The sequence below is a fragment of the Poecilia mexicana genome, unplaced genomic scaffold, assembly GCF_051168715.1.
Source record: "Poecilia mexicana isolate PSO_F unplaced genomic scaffold, ASM5116871v1 scaffold_1, whole genome shotgun sequence".
Classification (NCBI taxonomy): Eukaryota; Metazoa; Chordata; class Actinopteri; order Cyprinodontiformes; family Poeciliidae; genus Poecilia; species Poecilia mexicana.
In genome coordinates this window covers 6,535,172-6,553,644 of record NW_028263370.1, presented here as the reverse complement: position 1 = coordinate 6,553,644, position 18,473 = coordinate 6,535,172, and the positions used below count along the sequence as shown (strand labels likewise).

Here is an 18,473-nt window from a genome sequence, read left to right as displayed (position 1 = left end):
TCCACAAGACGACAAAACAGACAAGAAATATCAGAATGCACAAATCTTTGAACAGATAAACGCGAAAAGACAAACAGTAATGAGTCTACCAGGTAGATGGAAATAGAAAGGAAATGTGGTCAGATAGTAAAAACAAAGGGAGGAAAGGAGGAGGATATAGCCCTTAGGTTAGTGTGGAGGAGGGCTAAATCGGAACGCAAGAGTCACTGCCAGGTGTTTGAACTTTAAAAAAGGCAGCATTTGAAGATGAAGCATAAAGGATAAAGGTTTGTTGGTGCCGATGGGGATTTGACGTCTCTGCCTCTGTATCTCACTCAGCTTGATTGAGCTTCTACCTGCAACTATAGTCACACACACAAGGTGCAAAGCAGGATGATATACCTTTAGTTGGAGGTCTACAGGTTGATTTTGAAGTATACTAAGCCTGTGAAGGTTTTTACTCAAATAATGTCAGCTGTGATTCGGCAATCGAGTCACTACGTAAGCACCATCCAAACAAATTAGCTTTGCATTTGTTTCTTGTTAAATGAATTGCGAGCAAAGTGGTTTTATGTGTACTGCTGGGTGTTGTAAATCATTGAATAGTAGGCTAATCTAAGGTATATTAAAAAAAAAAAAACTATTTGAGTTATTTAGTTATTAATAGCTATAATTAGATTCAAAGTGCATTGTGTGTGCTTAGCAGAACGTACAATTAGTCAGTATATCAGTACATTTATTTATTGGTTCATTCTGTTCATTCTGGAGGACTTTCAGACCTTCTCTGACACTGATGAAATTGTAAAAATGAGAAAAAAACGTAATACTGAATCGATCTGAAAATTCTATAATTTTTTTTTCCCCACTCCGTGTTTACCTTTGATGAGACGTCACAGCATCTCAGTGTGCAGGCTTCAATTAGGTAGGAAGAGCTGTGGGAGTTTCGGGAAGTGCAAGAACTGTGTGAATACAGAGCGTGGCATAACAAGAGCACGTCTCAAACAATACTATTTATCTTTCAGAGAGCTTTCTATACACTCTGCGTGCACACACACAATATGCACGCAGACTCGCACAGAGATCTCAGGAGGGATGTAGCAAAAGCATTAGTGAGCTGTCTCTATTCACTTTCATCTCTTATCTCTTTTTAATACGTCCTCCTTTCTGGAGGTTTTTTTCTTCTTCTTTTCATGCTGCTCTCACTTTCTCAGCTGTTATGTTACTAGTTTTTGAAGAGGACTCCCAATCAATCAGTGAATGGTCGTGTGTAAAGGTATAAAGACCTTAGAACCGTGGATTACCATAAAGATGTGCAAGGACAGTGTATGCAGCTTTAACATGTGAATGTACAAACTAGTTCATGTCAAACTTTTGCTCTTGCATTATCTTCCCAGCCGCTCTTGTCCTGACTAACACAGCCAGATACCTCATATCCATTAAGAGGTTCTCTGCAGCTTCATTCCATCACAAGTTGTCAGAGTGCACTGAGTATGTGCGTGCGCTTACATCCGACCATGTGGGTCTCTTTCCTCAGCATGAGAATGAATGTGTGTTTAACTTTGTTTAAGTGTGGGTGTGTGTCCTTCAGACTGCTCATGCTTCATTTGTCTGCTGAATGAGACCAGAATCTTTCGCTATTCACTTGAGGATCCTGACGAATTCTCTCTCTGCCAGTGCACTGCTTCAGTAAGCACTTTTAATGGTAAGCCAATATTGTGTGTGGCATGTGTGCACTGAATTTGCGCAGGCATATGGGTATGTTAAAGTAGATTTGTTCTGAAACTTTGGTGCTGCTTTTCTTTCTGCTTGTGTGTGTGTGGAACATGCAAGGACTTTCTGACTTACTTTGGTTGGAAGAAGTACATCAAAGAGTTTAAGGTCAAAAGGGCCCGAGAGAGAAAGATGAGAAGCCCAAGCTAGAAATATTGAGAGAAAGTAAACTAATTCACCTTTTGCTCCCTTTATTTTTTTTTCTTTCACTATTCTCCCTGCATGTTTCACACACACTCTAATTTTCCTCCTTCATCTTGCCCTTCTCATTACCCCTGAAACTCATTTGCCCACTTTCTTTTTGACATACATGCACACATAGCCTACTCACATTTCCTTATCCAAGTTGTAAAGATCACACCTATAAATGCATAGGATCTTCTCTGGGGGAAAGCAAAGAGAGAGAGAGTCGGGTCCTCTTATCCTCGCCTTGATTTTCTAAACATCCACTTTTATGGCTCTTCCTTTCTTGTATTGCCGCTGCTGTCGCTGACTCTGGCTATGATGTTGTTGTAGTTGTGTTATTATGCCTAAATAGGATCCTTGCTGGGAAAATTGGCCCGAGTTCACCACCAGGATAAATGACCAAAAAGGCCTTATAATAGGCAGACATAATGGCCTGTGCATGTGTGTTTCCTTGACTGTTTGTATTTGCGAATATGTGTTCACCCTGTGCTTTGTATGTGTTCACTCATATGTGTGTCTGTGTGCGCTTGATAATGATATCCATGAATTATGCATGCAGTGTGATGCTTTTCATTCAATTTCAGATCTTATTTTCCCCCCAAACAACATTACAAAGGCGGGTCTCTGGGCATTTGGCTGTAAATAAACTTGAACTAATAGACTTCAACTGTGGGCAGCACCCGTCTGCAACACACTCACCAGGGAGCAAGCTTAGCGAACTGGCTACAGGCGCTGTGCGCAGGTCAGCTCTTATGCATTGCTCTCGACTTTTAGGGTACTAGTGAGGTTAAGGAAAGCAGATCCAACATAAGCCCTAGTGAGGCACTGTTGCTCCACAATATATAGAAAATAAATAAATGAGGGGAAAAAGGCAGAGCATAACCAGAAAGTTTATTTGCATAAATTAGCATGTTATATCAACACAGGTCTGCATGCCTTCAGCAGGAATTGATAATTAAATCAAAATAATTCATTTTATATGGGTTGATTGTGTCTTCCGGGTATCTCTGTAAACTTTCCATGCATGCAGGGCTGCAATTGTGAGCACAGGTGTGTGTCATAGTGTTCAAGTGGCATGAACTATCTTTTATGAATTGCAAGGGGAGTTGGAATGAGATATGTTGCCATACATGACTGCCCATATTTCCCTTGTCTATGGTCTGTGACCTTGTCCTCTCTCATCACTTTATGCTTGTGACTGCACAGTGGCTCAGAGCACTACCCCTCCTCCTTCCATGTCTTTCCTTCTCTCTCTCGTTTTCCCCTTTCTTTCCTTCCGTTTGTTGTGCTCCATTGCTTAGTAATGGCTTAAAGCTCCCCCTTTTTGTACCCGGGGCTCTCTATTCGTTAATTATAACATTTTAGGTGTGTAAGTTTTGACCTGCCATGCATGTATGTATGTCTATGCATGTTTATCAATGTGTTTGCAGAGTTGAGAAAAGTCAATAAATGATTTTCCAGCAGATGCTCACCTAGGGCTTTGTTTGAAGCAACATGAATCATTCTGTCATTACCACTGTCCTTTAGGACATTGTTTTGTTGGCTATGTGGGACTGTGTTTATAATAATGGTGAGCAATGGAATCCCTTTGTCATTTCACATGTGAAAAAGTAGTTAAACTCCGTTTTTCTTTTTCAAATCAGAGGTTGCTTATAGGGGGATTTAAACTGGGGAGGGGTACAACTTATATTGCATGTGGATAAGGGATAGAATAATGTACCTTTGGTTCAACTCAATACTGCTGTGGGAGTACCGAGTATTGGGTTGCTTTGGAGGACTATCTGGTTGTTATATAGGCATGACAAGAAATCTTTCTGCATTCTCAACATAAAGTTGAGGTTGTTCCCTCTGAGGGATCCCGCCATGACTGCCCCTTGTCACCAATTATTTTTATGGTGTACACAGACAGGAGAGAAAAGGGTCTGGCTTGGGAGCTTCAGGATTTCCATCTTGTTTTTTGCAGATGGTGTGGTTTCATCAACACCTGCATGCACTGGATGTCAGGGTTCTCAGCCGAAAAACTGTTGATTACGCCCTCCAGGACAGAGGTCCTAAACAGAGAAACTAAATCATCTGGGTGTTTTGTTGCTAATTGAGTTTTATTGAATAGTAGTAGGGGGCAGGAAAGACAGATTTGCACCTGTAGTAAAGCAGGTGCTTAACCATTATTTTTTGTGTTACCCAATAGTGAAGTTCTCAATTTATTGGTTTATCCACATTCTAACCCACACCTCAAATGGATCATGACCAATAGAACATGATCGCACATACTAGTAGAAATGATTTTCTTCTGTAGATTAGCCACCTTAGAAATAGGTGAGACAGAAAAGCAGGGTGAAGTAAGACTAGGGCAATTTTCTGCATTAAAACAAGTCAGGTGTGTTTAGTGATGGGTTGTCGAGAATGTCCCGGCTCTAAAAGTAAAATATAGCCGACACCTGTGAGCAAAGCAGTCTTTGGGAGTTTTGCCACAAGAACTGGCTCTCTAGAAAGGGCAGAATTTCCCATCACTAGTTGTGTTATTTGAGACATCTGTTGAGAAGGCCTAAAACTGTTGTCCTTCAATCCAATGTAGGATAAACAGAAAATAATCAATGAATGGCCAAAATTTCAAGATGCATCTCATACAAAAGGCTTTGGAGAACATCTCTGCCTTTTCCAGATGTTGCAGTCACTTTGGTTCCATCAGTTAAATGTTAATGCCTATTTAAAACGTTATCAACTTAGTGGCATGTAGATAAAATTTGGTCATATTAGAGGGAATAATTTTTTAAAGGGGGGATTGTTATGCATTTTCCAGGCACTTTGTGCTATGAAATCAATATGTTACCTTCAGGTATTAAAAATGGTATTTTTATCAAACATGACTTAAAAGAAATCAGCGTCAAAAATGTTAATTTGATACCTTGAATATGGGCCTCTGACTCTTTAAGAAGTCCCTACTCTTTCTGACACTCCCCCTTCAATATGTCATCACAAAGTTTCTTCGTTAAAACTTTAGCAATGTTTTTAGGAGCACTAAACTGATTAGTCCATTAGCATTAAGATAAACAAACTCTCAGTTCCATTAGGTGTTTGGTAATTAATGCTGCCACTAGTCTGGAGAAGCTGTGTTGGGATGGCACTACAAAGGGGTGCTATGTGAGGTGGTAGCTTGTCTAGAAACTGCAGTTCCAAGGTGGAAAGCAAGCATTTAGACACTCAAAATGGCTGCCACAGGAGATTCAAGGATTTCTCCATTTTTTAAAAACCTCAAGGACCACCAAAATGCAATGCAATGAATATAAAACGTACCCCCTTTCCCCCCAAACTGAATATCCTTTTACATTGTGTTATTAACTTGTAAGACAAGTCTGTTTCTTATTCTGTCAGGAAACGTCTTAGTTCAAGAGAAATTATATCAAGTCTTCCAGAGATGCAAATAAATTTGGGCTGAACTGTACTTTTGCTGTGGGTAAAATGAAGCTTGAACACAAACACATTTCACAGATTCACAGTCTAGTTATTGTTAAAATCCAACTTAAATTGTTGCCAAAACTGATAATAAGAACTGGTGGAGATTGAAATGGCAATTTTCTGAATTATCTTTTTTTCCATCCTCGTCTCAATTACAGTGTGTGGTGTTGACCAATTGTGGGCCTATTGTGCAAAGGCGATAGTTTATTTAACAAAACCAGACAGCACACAGACACACTGAACATTTCATGAATCATTCATCAGAGGTGCTGTGAAAATGTTAAAGCAGAGATAGCAGTTGTAAGCATTGCTGTGTACTTGGATTGCTTTGTGTAGAGGACCTTCCTTTCCCACTAGCAGCGTATAGCTACAAACAAAAAAAAGTTTATCTTTGTTTGTCCTCATGCCTGGAGTTATTAATGATGTACACATTGTCGTTATGTTGTATGGGTTTTGATCTTATAAGTTCCTAACATCTCTTTAATTGTTGCAGTCTTATTTCCTTGCCATTTGTTTTCCAACACCTAACTTGGCTCATCATGCTGCATATGTATTTAGTTCTTTTTGATTTTTTTTGCCCAGTCCTTTATGTTTGTATTATTGAGTGGAGTTTACCAGTTCTGTTCCCCAGGTATTCTAGGGCCCTATAAATAAATTGTCTACATGATTCTATGATGGCTTGTTTTTAAAGTCTTAAGCATTTAACAGAGCTACAAATATGTATGTGCACACATTGTATAGTTGATTCTTATCATATTCCTGGCTATAGGCAGAAGGACTGTGGTGATGTCCTTGGTGACCACCTAGTGACTCAGTTATAGCACAGGAACTTAGGACTCCGGGACTTAGCAGGCCACTAGTGTACACAATTACTACACATCATGCTGAGATTTCAATAAAAAAAAAAAGTATTTTGATAGTGTTTAGCTCCAAGTAATGCATGTCTTTTAGGTCTTTGTTTCTACACATACTTGAGAACAATTACTTGTTGAAATATCTTAGTTAATTCTACACCATATAAAATAGATTTGGTCAAACATCAATCCAATGTAATGGATGAGTCCTTCCTTTTTAATCTTGGGGAGAAAAAAAATGTACTATGCTGTTCCAGCTGAAGTAAATTTTATTTTATGTGGTTGTAATCAGACTCTGTGCTCTTTTGTGATTAATTTGAACGAGCATATTGAAGAACTCGGCAAATGGGAAATACAGGAGACAGCATGTTTTCCATAAGATCCTTTATTTTTTTTTGGGTGTTTGCAATATTATATATTGTATGGAAAGCATTAGAACTCGGTGTAAAACCTTGGGGTTATGCTATTATGGTTTCCAAGTAAAAAAGAAAAAATATTTAATACACTTATTCTGCCCCTGAACAATATGCATAATAATCACAGTAAGCGATTTAATTATTTTATCTTTTTAAATGTATATGTATTCATATTTTGTGCTGCTTACCAAGTCTTGCCTAATCAAAATATGTATTTTTCTTTTCAATTAAACTGTATGCATAAAAACCATTACCATTGGTGGAACAGTTAAAATCTATGAAGGTAATTCCTGGAAGAAAAGCAACTCAGAAATGTAATAGTTTTTTTTTTTTTTTCAATGCTTTAGCCACTTTGCTTCTGTGTTAGCTGGATTACAACATATATATTTACACCAGCACAGACTGCTCTTTTTAATCTCTCAATTTTCCTCGACTCCGTTTACATAAGGCTGTTATTCCAGTCACACTTCACCATCTGGGAGATTAAAGACTCACATATAGCCCTGTTGCAATATTGACAATATTGATCATAGCTTTAAAAACAACACAGCCAATAAAACAAGATAGAGACCATTCCAGAAAGGATTACCATAAACTTTATTTGCAGGAAATCCTATTCCAGTCCATTTTTCAGGATTCAGGTTGAAAGAAGAGAAAACAGCAGTGAGATCTAAAGGGGCTAAAAGTTTTGTCTGAGGTTTTTAGAAACTGTAGCAGCATAAATGGTGCGCTGCCACTTTAAGGCCAATTTCAGCTGCTGCATATAAGCAAGCCTTCACCTGTCATGAGGCTGCTTGCGTCGTGACGTCAACCAAATCTGCTTCCTTTGTTTGCACTGTTCTGGGTAAGCGTGGCTGTTTTATTGTTTGTTGGCTTTAATAATTGCTAGTAATACTAATTGGTTTATCTGCTTAGCCTCCTTTGCTGCACCTCCAATATTTGGACCGATCTGTCCGTTTATTCATTTGCTGACAGTAAGGTAAGGGCTTAGCGTGGCTAAGTAGCGTCTATCCATGTAAACAAAACCTTCACATAGCGTTTTCTTACAGTTGCACTACATCTAGGTGGAATTGGGGATCTGATTATTTGGCAGTGCAGTCATTTATCAGTTCACAGGTAAGCGGCTGCTGCAAGTTATGTTTTTGTTAGCAGTTGTATTAATAATTTGCTCTATTCTTCTTAGCCTTCTGACTCATCAGCATTGCACCTGGAGTGACGCTCGCTGCTGTTTTGCCTTCTTATAAATTGTTTTAAAATACTAATCTGCACTTTCTCTGGGGATAAAGTGCAACATTGTAAGGCTATTGTATTACTGTTTTACTTGTATTGTTTTCTTGTCTGTCTTTTAGGGACTGAGGCTTCTGTGGTGGCGGTGGTGACCCCTGGTGGCGGTGTCTTGTCTTGTGTGTTTTGTTGGAGCCCCTTTTTCTTTCTTTGTTTGCCGTGTTTTTGTAGTGTCCAGGGTGGTCCCCTTTTTCTGCACTGGATGTTGCCCCTTCCCTCACTACTTCCCCCATCGGTAAGCCTCAGTTTCCTTTGACATTTAGACATTTTATTATCTTGTCAAATGCATTCACTGTTTTAACTATTCAATTTCAGATAATTGGGAATTTAAAAGATATTTTGAAGTTTAATAAATTTTGTAGAACTTTCTGAATCTTGTCTCCTCATTTCCAGTAGAACTTACCTGTGTCCTTACTACATCATATTTTCCTGGATTTATTCCAGGTGGCGTTGTTGGTCATTGTAACCTTTAATATTTTATATTTGGGTTCATACAAAGAAAATTCACCCCCCCCAGGTTGCCACAAATTGGCGTTGTCGGCAGGATATCTGCTGTGTAAAGGGAGACTTGATTCTTTTTTTTATTTTTGGTTTTGTTTTGTTTTTTTTCTGTTTGTGTAGTGGCATTGTGTTTTGTTTGCTTTGGAGGAGAATTGTATTGTGTGTGTACAGGCAAAACAGCAGCGAGTCAATCTAATAAAGTATCCAAATCATGGAGGAGGAGGAGATCCAAGAAATGCGGGACTTGATTGCCCAATTGAAAGCAGACAACGAACGATTGCGTCAGGAACAGTCACGCTCTGCCCCAGGTACTTCTACTGCCCCTTCTACTTCAAGCACATCTCAGAGTGCTTTGCCCGCCCCTGATCCCCTTGTGTCAGAGAGGTTGGTGTTTGTGCCTCGTGACAGGAAATGTCCAATGTTTAGGGGAAGATCAGGTATAGGGTTAAATGAATGGTTGGAGGAGGCTGAGGTCTGTATGAGGGCACGTCACTTATCACTTGTTGATCAGGCTTTTTATTTGTATGATCATTTGGAGGGTGAGGCGCGAGAGGAGCTCAGGTTCCGCTCTAGTGCTGAACGGACTGATCCAGCTTGCATTATAAGAGTGCTAAAAGAGGTATATGGTTGTACTGATTCCTATGTCTCGTTGCAAGAGGCTTTCTTTTCTAGAAAACAGCAAGAGGATGAAACCCTTCAAGAATTTTCACTTGCACTAATGGGATTAATGGAGAAGGTTAAAGCCTCTGCACCCACTAACATGGTTAATGCTGATGTATTGTTGAGGGATCAGTTTGTGGAGCATGTTCTAGATGGTCCACTGCGGCGTGCATTGAAACAGTTTGTACGGGAGAAACCTGCAGCTACCTTACTTGATGTCAGGGCTGAAGCTATTAGGTGGGAACGAGAGGGCTCATCTGGTGGTAGTAGGGCCCGGAGTCTTTCAGTTCCATCACTTGGATTTCAGTATGCTGTCCAAGGCACTGCTCAGATTAATCCAAGGGATCAGGGGTCAGAATTAAGGGCACTGCGTGATATGTTGGCACGTCAACAAGAGCAGTTAAATCAACTTACTCAGAGCGTTGCCTCTCTTAGTCAAACTCATCAACGGAGTCGTCCCCCTCGTAATGTCTCTATAGTCTGTAGACGGTGCCAACAGCCAGGTCATTATGCTAGGGAATGTGACGGTGTACGTGTCCCTTCACGTTTTCACTCTCAAGGCTCTCAACAGCCCTCTAGTTCCTTGCCTCATAACTCTGCGGTCTCGGAAAACTAGTTCCCACTGAATTGTTGAGCCGCAGTTCGGGTGGGGTCACTATTGGCTCAGTCGCAGCACCATGTAATGGTAGGGAAACACCAGAGCTTGTTGCATCGTGTCCTCATTTAGATGTGTATTTGGGAGGTGTTCGGGTGCCCTGTCTAATTGACACTGGTTCTATGGTGTCAACCCTTACAGAAAGTTTCTTTAAGGATCATTTTAGGTCTGGGGGCCCTGATGGTTTACACCCTTGTCACTGGTTGCAGCTTAAGGCAGCAAATGGGTTAAATATCCCCTACCTTGGCTACATAGAGCTTAGTGTTGAACTTTGTGGCAAAGATATCCCAAACTGCGGGGTTTTAATTGTAAAAGATCCTCCTGGCAAAGTGCCTCCCACACCAGGTGTTTTAGGCATGAATGTAATCCAAAAATGCTATCATGAGCTTTTTGTGCAGCATGGTGCAGGGTTGTTTAATCGAGACAATGTCCCACAGGCTCCACATGAAATCTGGCCTGCATTGCAAAAGTGTCATCAAGCAAGCTTGCAGGATGCATCCGACTCTGTGGGGAAGGTAAAGGTGCGGGGTCGGGCAGCATGTAGAGTTCCAGGTGGGGTTATGAAGCTGGTGGCTGCTACATGCACTGATCAGCTGTCACAGGCTGTACTATTTGAGCCTCCTGAGTCAGGTCTGCCTGGGGGTTTGCTTGCCTCTCCTGCTCTTGTCCGTGTGGTGCGAGGCACAGCCTACATACCAGTTGTTAATGTAGGCTCTACAGACATCTTGCTTTACCCACATACTGTAGTTGGTACTCTGCATCATGTTAATGTTATCAGTCTGCCAGCTGGTGTTACAGAAGAGCCCTCATATACAGCTAAGGTGTCCTCTCAGGTTGTAGTCTCAACTGTGCAGGACCAAATTGAGGCCATTGACCTTTCCCAACTACCCAGCACACATCAGGGTCAGGTGAGGACCCTTCTTAGGGATTATTCATCTGTTTTTGCAGAAAATGATGGTGACTTGGGGTGTACAAATATAATTAGTCATGATATACCCCTTATTGATGAGACTCCTGTAAAGCAGCGTTACCGGCGTATACCACCGTCAGACTATGAAGCAGTAAAGAATCACATCAATCAGCTACTTAGTACTAATGTGATCAGAGAGAGCTGCAGCCCCTATGCATCTCCCATTGTGTTGGTCAAAAAGAAGGATGGGAGCCTGAGGCTGTGTGTGGACTATCGGCAGCTTAACAGCAAAACCCGCAAAGATGCCTTTCCATTACCACGCATTGAGGAGTCTTTAGATGCACTCACAGGTGCTTGCTGGTTTTCTACCTTGGATCTGGCAAGTGGTTACAACCAGGTACCTGTTACAGAAGCAGATCGTCATAAAACGGCGTTCTGCACTCCATTTGGTCTATTTGAGTGGAATAGAATGCCATTCGGCCTTTGTAATGCGCCCAGTACGTTTCAGAGGCTTATGCAGCGCATTTTCTCTGACAAACAGAATCAGTCATTACTTCTGTATCTTGATGACATAGTTGTATTTTCTTCCACTGTGGAACAGCATTTGGAGCGCTTGGGGATGGTTCTTGGACGCCTGAAGAAAGAAAATCTCAAGGCAAAGCTGACAAAATGCTCCTTTCTTCAAACAGAAGTTAAATACTTGGGCCATGTCATTTCTAATAAAGGTGTTGCAACTGATCCATCTAAAATTGAGGCAGTGGTCAACTGGCCGTGCCCCACCACATCAACTGAGCTGAGGTCCTTCCTTGGGTTTGCCAGTTATTATCGGCGGTTCGTTGCAGGCTTTGCTAAGTTGGCTGCGCCCCTTCACCAACTAGTGGGACAGCTAAGCAGTCCAAGAGCAAAGAAGCGGCCAAGACAGGACATCACTGAGGGTTGGACTGCAGAACACCAACAGAGCTTTGAGGAACTGAAAAGGAGGCTAACTACCTCACCTGTGTTAGCCTACGCTGACTTTTCTCTGCCTTTTATTCTAGAAGTGGACGTGAGCCCTGGTGGTTTGGGGGCTGTCCTCTCCCAACAACAGGATGGGGTGGTGCGTCCTATCGCTTACGCCAGCCGAGGATTAAGACCGACTGAACGTAATATGGATAACTACAGCTCCATGAAACTTGAATTTTTAGCCCTTAAATGGGCCATGACTGAGAAATTCAGAGAGTACTTGTTGGGCCATAAATGTCTTGTATTCACTGACAACAATCCCCTCAGTTATCTCAGTACTGCCAAGCTGGGTGCCACTGAACACCGATGGGCTGCACAACTTGCCTCCTTTGACTTTAAGATCCAGTACCGGTCCGGGCGTACAAACAGGAACGCAGATGCCCTTTCCAGAAAACATCCATCTACTGGAGAACAGGTTGGTGCTCTCGTTCCAGGGAGTAGTCTGCCTGAATCTCTGCAGCTGATGATGGAGAGACAACATGTTACTCAAGCTGCCATCACTGTTCTTCCTGAACGCACCACAAAGGATATGCAAGTATTACAACATGCTGACCCAGTCTTGCAGGAACTTTGGAGCTTCTGGGCTTGCAAGAAACAACCTGACCGTACAGAGCGAAAGAACTTACCGTCACCTCTGTTGGCACTCCTGAGGCAGTGGGATCGCTTGGTGGAGAGGGATGGTGTCCTTTACCGCAGGACCTTTCGCCCCGATGGTGCTGAGGAGATCCTACAGATGTTGCTGCCCACAGCCTTGAAGGAGGAGGTCCTGACTCAGGCTCACCAAGACCATGGACATCAAGGTGTGGACAGGACTCTCTCACTTCTAAGGACAAGATGTTATTGGCCGAAAATGTCCTCTGATGTTGTTGATTGGTGCAGGTCATGTGAGCGATGCCAAGTGGCAAAAGATACTCGGCCTACTGCTCGGACCTATATGGGCCATTTGTTAGCGTCACGACCCAATGAGATCCTTGCCATGGATTTCACAGTCCTAGAGCCTTCTCAAGATGGCCGAGAGAATGTGCTCATCTTAACTGATGTTTTTAGCAAGTACACCCTGGCCATACCAACCAGAGATCAACGTGCCTCTACTGTGGCCCATGTCCTGGTGACGGAGTGGTTTTCGAAGTTTGGTGTACCAGCCCGTGTTCACTCAGACCAGGGGCGTAATTTTGAAAGTTCCCTTATCCAGCAACTCTGTCAATTCTATGGCATCAAGAAGTCCAGGACCACACCGTACCACCCTGCTGGAAATGGACAATGTGAAAGGTTTAATCGTACGCTTCATAACCTGTTGCGTACCCTCCCCACCACCAGCAAGAGAGCATGGACTGCTTATTTGCCACAAGTTGTATTTTGTTATAACACCACACCACATCAGAGCACTGGAGAAAGTCCCTTCTTTCTGATGTTTGGCCAACAACCTAGGCTTCCTTTAGATTTTCTTCTCGGCCATGTATTGGAACCAAGTGCTGGCAGTGTTAACAAGTGGGTTGCAGAGCACCAGATGCGCTTGAAACTGGCTTTTGAGGAAGCAAGGGAGAAGCTGAAGACTGCTGCAGATAGGAGAAAGAGAAATAATGACCAGCATGTTCAAGACTCTCCTCTGCATGAAGGCCAACTTGTCCTACTTCGAAACACCAGTCACCAGGGAAGACACAAAATTCAAGATCTGTGGCGCTCCAAGGTGTATAAGGTCCTGAAAGTACTGGGTGACACTGGAGCAGTTTACACTGTTGCTCCTGCAGATGAATTGAACAAAACTAAAAGAGTCCATCGGTCTCTATTGAAGCCAGTTGTTTGTAGTGATGTCCCAGCATCACCTCGTGGGGAACCACTGTTGAATGATTCATCCTCTGAGGATGAATATGATCCTGATTTGTTTTTGAAGGTAAATGTCCACCAGCCATCACCTTCTTTGCCCGCCGACCAACAAATGGTCAGAAATGACACTGTTCCTCTGTCCTCCGGGGCATCCCATCATGAAGCTCCTTCAACATCTGCATCTCAAACTCCTAGTGTTGCCAGCTCAAGTAACGATCAGGGCCCTCCGAGGGTGATGAGGAGAACTACACGTTCAACAGCAGGTCAGCACTCCAATGTCCACCATCTCCCAAGACCAATGGCACTAGCGCATGGGGCTGCAAACTCTCCTGATTCAAATTGCAATGCCGTTTCTGCAGTATTTAGACCTTGGTGCTAGTATTTTTAGGGGTCGTCGTCGGGGCGTCGACGCAAGTTGGGGGGGTAGACTGTAGCAGCATAAATGGTGCGCTGCCACTTTAAGGCCAATTTCAGCTGCTGCATATAAGCAAGCCTTCACCTGTCATGAGGCTGCTTGCGTCGTGACGTCAACCAAATCTGCTTCCTTTGTTTGCACTGTTCTGGGTAAGCGTGGCTGTTTTATTGTTTGTTGGCTTTAATAATTGCTAGTAATACTAATTGGTTTATCTGCTTAGCCTCCTTTGCTGCACCTCCAATATTTGGACCGATCTGTCCGTTTATTCATTTGCTGACAGTAAGGTAAGGGCTTAGCGTGGCTAAGTAGCGTCTATCCATGTAAACAAAACCTTCACATAGCGTTTTCTTACAGTTGCACTACATCTAGGTGGAATTGGGGATCTGATTATTTGGCAGTGCAGTCATTTATCAGTTCACAGGTAAGCGGCTGCTGCAAGTTATGTTTTTGTTAGCAGTTGTATTAATAATTTGCTCTATTCTTCTTAGCCTTCTGACTCATCAGCATTGCACCTGGAGTGACGCTCGCTGCTGTTTTGCCTTCTTATAAATTGTTTTAAAATACTAATCTGCACTTTCTCTGGGGATAAAGTGCAACATTGTAAGGCTATTGTATTACTGTTTTACTTGTATTGTTTTCTTGTCTGTCTTTTAGGGACTGAGGCTTCTGTGGTGGCGGTGGTGACCCCTGGTGGCGGTGTCTTGTCTTGTGTGTTTTGTTGGAGCCCCTTTTTCTTTCTTTGTTTGCCGTGTTTTTGTAGTGTCCAGGGTGGTCCCCTTTTTCTGCACTGGATGTTGCCCCTTCCCTCACTACTTCCCCCATCGGTAAGCCTCAGTTTCCTTTGACATTTAGACATTTTATTATCTTGTCAAATGCATTCACTGTTTTAACTATTCAATTTCAGATAATTGGGAATTTAAAAGATATTTTGAAGTTTAATAAATTTTGTAGAACTTTCTGAATCTTGTCTCCTCATTTCCAGTAGAACTTACCTGTGTCCTTACTACATCATATTTTCCTGGATTTATTCCAGGTGGCGTTGTTGGTCATTGTAACCTTTAATATTTTATATTTGGGTTCATACAAAGAAAATTCACCCCCCCCAGGTTGCCACAGAAACCATAAAGAAAGTGCCTTGATTGGGGTATCTTGCAGAATCAATCAAAAATAACAAATCTCTGATCAATTTAAATATTCCCATTTGAACATCTTTTTTATGAACAGATGTGTTCTTAGGTCAAAGATTTATTAAGATAAAAGGATAATCTGACATGAAAAATAGCTATGTGAAATTTTAGGGGTTTGTGACAGAATATGTCCCCTCCTTTTCTTGTTCTCTTTCTTTACTATTCCATGATGTTCTTACATAGGACTCTACATTTCAGCCACTAAAGACACACTTCAGATGCGAGTATTAGTGGCAGTTAAAAGTCTTTCCAGCTGGCGAAATATATTATTAATATGCAGGGTATAAATTATTCAAACTGAAAATATAATATCCCACCAAATATTGCACACAAGCAGTCATTTGCAATTGCAGAATTGGTCACACTGATATTGCGAAGACAACAGTGATTTGATATATTATGCAACTCAACTTGGCAAAAAAAAAAAAAAAAAAAACATTTTATGCTTCTTCTTTAGCTGTCACTCCCACACATACACTTTAGAAACAATGGCAAAAAACAAGCAGCTGAAGACAATAGTTCTTCCCTAGGAACTGCTTACTAAAGCATCGTTACATTTAGCACTGTAACCAGGGAAGGATCTACAAGCATGTGAGCATCTGGGCTGGACCCAGTTTTTGGTGCCCTATTCTTTGTAGAAACAATCTTATACTTGTGCAAGTAACTTTTTTTTTTTTTTTTAGAAATTCCCTACATAATATAAAACAATGTGAAAATAAATATCCTCTGAAGTAAACAAATGTACACAATTTTTAATGGTCACATTTAGAGCTTGAAGTAATTCTACCTAATCGATGCCTTTTTTTTTTATTTTAGCCTAGCTAAATTTTACTTTCAACATTGAAGGCACAATCTGTCATGGACAACTGAGGCTTGTACTTATTTCCTGAGAATGGTCTTACCCCTTGGCTATAGGCAATTAGAAAGCAACAGGCAACTTTAGCTTTATTTTCTTTGTACCAGGTAATGTTTACGCTCTGTGGACGCTTGCTCCATGTCAAACTAAGCAAGTTTGACATGAAGCAAGCAATATACCTGTGTTGAACATTGCTGACAAAGATTTAATTTGATGTATTCTTCAACAACAGTATAATTGACAAACGGCAAGATTATGAAGTGTCTTCTGGTTCTGGATTCTGTTTTGCTCTCCACTTTAAGTTTTTCGTTTCGCCCCATGTATTTAAATGCTGCATGGCAGAACACAGTTGTGCACTTTAGTTTCTCATTTAGCAGTTCTGAATATTTGAAGGTTTAAAGCACTGCTGCATTTGTTTGATACACTTGCAGGTCAAACTGAACTCTTGTATGGCCGCCTAATAAATATCCTGGTGCATATTTATCAGTTTTTAACTATGAGATCTGCAGAAATATATGTGCAAGTACCTTTTTGCTAAACCTTTGCTTTCTTGTGACAATTGATAGTTTTTTTAATCCACATGCACGATTTGTAGATCAGATGTAAATGACATGAGAGCAATTTTGAACCATCGAGCTGCATTAAAAACGCAGGTACTGAAAGGCTGAAGATTCATGTAAGAAAAGGTCAGCAGAGATTTTTAGCCAAATATAAAGGGTTAATGTCATAAAATATGCTTTCAGAAATATCTTATACAAACAGGTGTCTCACACAAAGGAGCTTTTAGTTGCTGTAATATAATCTTTCACTTTAATGTTTTGATTTTTCTGTCCATCTTTACGTTTCACTGCGATATATCACACCTAGGTTCATCTTCTCACCTCTCTTTCAATCTTTTCTCACCCCTCAACGCCTGAACTCCACGTCATCGCCTTAACCACCCCCATCCAGCCTCAACAGACTGATGCTCTTTCTCACCTTTCGCTTCCTGCATGGCACTGCAGGGCTTCTTCTTTCTAAAGCACATTATTTTAACCTTGTGGATTTGTATCTTGTATTTCAACATTGGGAGTTCTAACCCCTGTGTCAAAATTGTATGAATCATCTTCTGCACCACCCCATCATTTCATGTTACTTGTAGAAATGTTTCCCTGTAATTATTGACAAGTGTGAAAGAAAGCTTAACTTGGAACTCTTCATTTGATAGGTAAAATTAATCCATATGGAAAAGGTCATATTCTGCAAGAGACTTGGAGGTTGTACTGCTTTAGGTTGAAAAGAATACCAAAAAAAATGGATTCAAAGCAAAGTGATTTCTTAGATCAGTCGTACTGGCAGTTTTAATGTTCTGTATGGCTGGAAAAATGATGACAATCCTATTTTAATCTAAAGAAGAACTCATTTTGTAACTGCAGATGGTCACAATCAAGCCTAATCATTGCAAATTTCACAAGCACACAAACAAAACAGACAGCAGATGAGACAAAATTATTCTACTATGGTGCAGATGGTGCTTAATGACTGAAAATAATAAATATGTTCATAAAAATATACGTTAAGATTGTTAAAAAAAAAGTATAATTTCAGATTTGTATTCTTGAAATACATTGTGTGCCTTTATCTCAACTAAATTAGTCAAAATATCCCAAATTTACAACTAATTGCCACAAATGCCTAACTACTTAATATTGATTGGTATGAAATAACAACACAGACCTGTGACTCAACATTTATTGAACTAATTTTGTGGTTTTATTTTTTTAAGCTTGTGTCATGTGAGAGATTTAGAAAGGAATTGAACAAAAAGCCACGATTAACATCAGAAGCTACACTTAAATTTTAAATAAACATAGGGGTAATATTGTCCATCTCTTTTACAAGGTAATAACCATCCATCCATTTTCTGTACACCCTTGTCCCTAGTGAGGTTGTTAGGGGTGCTGGCGCCTATCACCAGTGAATGTTACGGGTGAGAGGCGGGGCACACCCTGAACAGGTCGCCAGTCTGCCGCAGACAAGGTAATATTTATGAACTAAAGAAGATCAAGCCTTTTAGGTCATATCTCAAAGGCTCAAGATCCGGCCTCGACGTTTAATTGTAAGTTTAACAACATAACAGATTTTACAGTCCACCCTGTTTTCATTACTTGGGGTTCTGATCTCCATTTGGGGCATTGAAATACAAGTCAACAAGTCAGTTACTGTATGCAAACTTCTGATTTTGAAAAGCCTACTAGATAAATCTGACATATTCTTACTGTAATTACTGTGGCATTTAGCAAATGGAAATCCTTTTGGTAATTTTGTTTGTTTTAACTTCAGACAGTGAGAAAAAAGTGTGTCTTTCTGGTTCCAACTGCATCTTGGTTATAACTTAACCTATGATCCAACCAAAATATTTATTCTTCTAATGATAGAAGTCACATAATGACAATCTTTAATGCAGGGCGAGTTTATCTTAGAAATGCATTTTATATTATCAGTTGTCATAGCAGCAGTAAATATCTCCAAAAGCTTA

The 18,473-nt window shown here is 40.9% G+C and overlaps 1 long non-coding RNA gene across 3 annotated transcripts; it reads left to right on the top strand.

The window, feature by feature from the left end:
- Nucleotides 1-13,940: 13,940 nt before the first annotated feature.
- LOC148161068 (uncharacterized) lies at nt 13,941-14,874 on the top strand. Of its 3 annotated transcripts, XR_015763801.1 has the most exons (4): nt 13,941-14,061; nt 14,133-14,196; nt 14,267-14,333; nt 14,401-14,874. It is a non-coding gene; the product is annotated as an uncharacterized LOC148161068 (long non-coding RNA). The 3 variants fall into 3 exon arrangements; XR_015763800.1 differs by having other exon boundaries at nt 14,267-14,874; XR_015763799.1 differs by having other exon boundaries at nt 14,133-14,874.
- The last annotated feature ends 3,599 nt before the right edge of the window (nt 14,875-18,473 follow it).